The sequence below is a fragment of the Gossypium raimondii genome, chromosome 3 (genome assembly GCF_025698545.1).
Source record: "Gossypium raimondii isolate GPD5lz chromosome 3, ASM2569854v1, whole genome shotgun sequence".
Lineage (NCBI taxonomy): Eukaryota > Viridiplantae > Streptophyta > Magnoliopsida > Malvales > Malvaceae > Gossypium > Gossypium raimondii.
The window spans coordinates 57,099,065-57,103,335 of NC_068567.1; the positions used below are offsets into that span (position 1 = coordinate 57,099,065).

The 4,271-nt window shown below is 34.5% G+C and overlaps 1 long non-coding RNA gene across 3 annotated transcripts; it reads right to left on the minus strand.

Annotated features, from left to right (window-relative positions):
* Positions 1 to 393: 393 nt before the first annotated feature.
* Positions 394 to 2,858, minus strand: LOC105796216 (uncharacterized). Of its 3 annotated transcripts, XR_001134387.2 has the most exons (5): positions 2,648 to 2,858; positions 1,848 to 2,558; positions 1,346 to 1,766; positions 1,050 to 1,240; positions 394 to 912 (listed from the first exon to the last, which is right to left on the minus strand). It is a non-coding gene; the product is annotated as an uncharacterized LOC105796216 (long non-coding RNA). The 3 variants fall into 3 exon arrangements; XR_008194581.1 differs by lacking the exon at positions 1,848 to 2,558; XR_008194580.1 differs by having other exon boundaries at positions 1,346 to 2,558.
* Positions 2,859 to 4,271: the final 1,413 nt, after the last annotated feature.

Consider the following 4,271-nt stretch of genomic DNA (forward strand, 5'->3'; position numbering starts at 1 on the left):
ACAATATCAAGAACGGCGTAAACTTCCACGTTATTAAATCTCAATCTGAGAAGTTCGACGCGAAATGCACAATGCGAGACAACATATGTGCATGGAAAATCATGGCTTCTGTTAAAAAGAAGACAAGATTGTGGACCATAAAAAAATATATCGCTCCACATACTTATGTTATCGCAAGTACTGCATCAAGATTGTCTTATATTTGGGGTGTTGAATTGTTAATTTTTATATGGGCATATGACGACAAACCTAGCGGAATGTATTAATTTCGCATTGAAGGGAATGTGTCATTTGTCGCTAACCTTAGTTGTTAAAGAAATATATTTTCGTTTGATTGAACTTTTTTTCCAAAATAAGCGGAAAAATATGTTAGACAGATGAAAGGAGGCCACATTTGGACAGATGAAATAAATCATTCATATCTTTGGGTAGAATGTGTGTCACATCATGGTAGTAAATGTGATGATAAAACATATTTTTCATTGTGTGCCCTATGTACAAAAAAAATCATTTATATCCTCGGTCAGAATGCGTACTACATCAAGGTGGTCAATGGTTGTGAGCCAAATTTCTTCTTGGTTCAAGCTATATATTGGTCTCCTTATCTTGATCGTTATGCTTTCGTCGGGTACAAGTTGTGGTATCGGCCTCTCATCTTCTTCACCTTTGTATGTAGTTGATTGTGATCGGTTGGTTACTCCTCGATTGGCATTGTGTATACTCTATTCTAGGAACAAGTGGTTGCAAAGATGTTCTACCTTGGTAGATCAATGATCCCAGAGGTGTTTGTGACACCACTGGCATAGGGGTATAATTATATTATGTCCCATACACCAATGGCAGAACGATCGGACTTCTAGTCGGTGCCCCAAACATAGGCGGCCTATACATCGTCGTCGGATCCGTCATTGTCTGAAACATCAATGGCACCGGCGTGTAATATTCCAGGGACAGAGGTCCAAAAATAAAATCTAACATCGATGTAGAAACAGAAAAATGTGGTACAATATGTTGTGCTTGTGTAAAAATGATGAGGTTAGTATAAGCACCAGAATAAGTCGAGTCATAATGACCGAGGGGTGGTGTGACCATCAGTGTTGGTTCTTGTGTAGGTGTAGACAATAGACCTACCTCAGCAGCTGCTCTAGACCTTGGATGCTTAAGTGCCCATCATGGCCTCCTCATATGCAGGTGTTTATCCCTCGCCTCTTTCGCTAGCAGCTATAGCTTGTCATGGACCCTAAATCATGTCATGTACTCCAGATTATAGGCTAACTCAGAAGTGATAATGGCCTTGTGAGTAGGTAAAAACTTGTATTTATTGATCCAGATATTGATATATTACACGTGGAGTGTTGGCCAATGCTCATCCGTTCTCCCCCGCAAGTCAATATGATGCAGATCTTCAATGTCTTGGGGTGCCGGCGGAATCGATTGCCTAAAGCCGAACTTCCGCAACACTGTATCTGACTCATGTATCTCCACTGTAGCATACACTACCAATGGCACCTTCATGTGCCAGATATTGGGATTCACCAATAATTCGAACGATATGCATTCTTGAATTGTCGGATTAGAGCATTCAAACTATATTAAAATAAAAAAGTTTTAGTTATATATATTATTAATTTTTAAATCGACTACTTTAATATTATATAATTCAAATTTAAAAAATACATATCTCCACTTTCGATCGTTGGTCTAACAGAAGTCGTATATCTCGAAGCTCATCTGATAGTCCCATGTAACTCGGCCCATGGTTCCACCTATTGAAATAATATGTTAACACAATAATTTAAATTTTAAATAATTTTATTATGGTAAATATATTGTCTAATGAATTTTACTTTATTACGAGTGGGAAAGTATAAAGGTAGTCCACTTGAGGACGTAAAAATGACAGTCGGTACCACATCTATAATTCTTATAGTAGCATGCAACGATCGGTTTTATTTTTTTTGTGATTCCGTCGCCTGACACATCTTTCGGTACAACGTCACCAATACGACGACCCCCAACTGAGTTCACCCACTTTTTTAAAATCGACGAGTTTTAGTAGCCACCTTAACTAGACAAGATTTTGTGACTAATCGAGCATTAGGAAACCCCCGATGATCATAAAGATATACGTCCGAGCGTGTTGTTCTTTTTGGGCTTCACTCGAATTCGTATCGATCCCACCAAAATTTCTTCTTAACCAATTCATATCTATTCGGGCTCCATAAATTGTTTCCAGAACCCTCCCCAAAAGTTGCTCGCATACATCTCTCCAATCAGCTCAACAACTAATCCAGTCACTACCGGCCCATCCATTGGTAACCTGAACTATAATTGTACGTCTTCGAGAGTGATATTACATTCGTCGCATGGAAGATGGAATGTGTGCGTCTCTGGTCTCCATCTTTCCACCAACGCGCTTACAAGTGGAGGGTTCAATTTACACCCTTACCCATAAGGGTCATGTGCAAAAATCTTAGATCTCTCAAGTAGGGTTCGATTAAAGGTGATGTAAGAGCAGGTAAATTACGAATATACGTCTCCAAAATTCAATCTTTCGGCTATATATAAAATATAAAAAATATTAAATTCCAATGTAACAATAAAATATTCAAATTAAATTAGATTAAATATAATAAAAAATTCTTACCATTTGCAATTGATTGATCGAAATGTGCTTGTCATCCAAACGGATTAGAGATTTTGCCATTGCTAATTTTGAAAAAAACGAAATAAATTGTAATAGAAAAATTTTAAGAAAATCTTAATACAATTTTAATAATTAAAAAAAGATAGAGTTGAGAGAGAAATAAAATTTGAGTGAGAAATTAAAAGGGAATTGAGAGAGATTTGAGAATGTGAGAGAGATAGTTGACATTGAATTGAAAAAAAATGAAATGGGTGGTTTATATAGAAAAAGTTAGGAGGGGTAGGTTGGTTTCAACGACTAATTAAATAGCCATCGGAGAAAATAGCTAATGTGGCAAAAAGTGCTTCCAGTTAGAAGCGTTTTTCTGCTAATACGCGTTTTTCTATAAATCAACAAAAGACACTTCCAACTCTATTGGGAAGTGTTTTCGTTATTTCGACTTAATCTCATAATTTTATAAAAAAAAATCAACCTTATCTAATAATTATTTTAAAAAATCAGAATTTTTATGTAATTCGCTCGGAAACTCAATTAAGAAGATACACCAAGATTCCTAAATTCACACATGGCTGCCTTGTTTTTCCACCCTCAGTGGGTTTTATGTTCATATTTGACTATAGTTAAAACGCCCAAAAATTTGAAATTGAAATTAAATAAAAAATTTAGGAAACTTAAAATATACTTTTATCATTTTATTACATTATAATTTTATTTTATTTTTTATTTTGGAGGTAAAACGCTTGTTTTGCACTTTTGGGATGATGTTTATGAATTGAAATTAAAATCTAAAAAAAATTCTAAGCAAGTAACTTAAAAAAATCAAGAACTAAACTAGGTTAGATTTAAAATATTTAAGCCCGATCTAAAATTAATCGGCTTAGTTCTTGACCCAATAACTTATCTACTTATAAAACAAGTGTGTTATTTATAGATAAAAATATAACAGAGACTCATGTATTAAGAGTTAAATTATATTTTATTCTCTTTACTAAAAATAGATAAATTAGTCTTTATACATTAAATTAAAGAGCAAACCGATCTTTTTGTTAAAAATTTCATCAATTTCTGTTGTTAAAAATCGGTCCCTATATGTCAGCATTAGGTATACATGGCATGTCACATGTAACTGTCTGATTATTCCATCAACCATACTAATTTTTAACAATACAAAAAGATAAAAGAAAATTAACATAACAGACTAATTTGCTCGTTAGTCTAATGTACAGGAACTAATTTACCTATTTTTTAAGTAGATAACAAAATGTAATCTGACTCCTAATACGAAGTCTTTGATAATTTTACCTCTATTACACGTGAGACCCACATTGACTTAAAAGATAAAAGAGCCAAAAGGCCTATGTGTGATGCAAGTGATGTTGCATTCTCAAGTTCTTTGTTTTTTTCCTTCCTCTAGTCATTTATAACACTTGGTTAGTGGTTGGGACCTTTTGAGATCAAGTCTGATTTGTTGTAGTGTGTGTGGATAAGGTGTTGAAATTGGGGGTTTCCATTTTTCTCTTCTCATTTCAATTGTCCAACTGGGAAACCACTTCATTGCACTCACCAACACACCCATTTGCATCTTTAACCTGTCTTCTTCATCTATGTTTCAACCAACAATTTT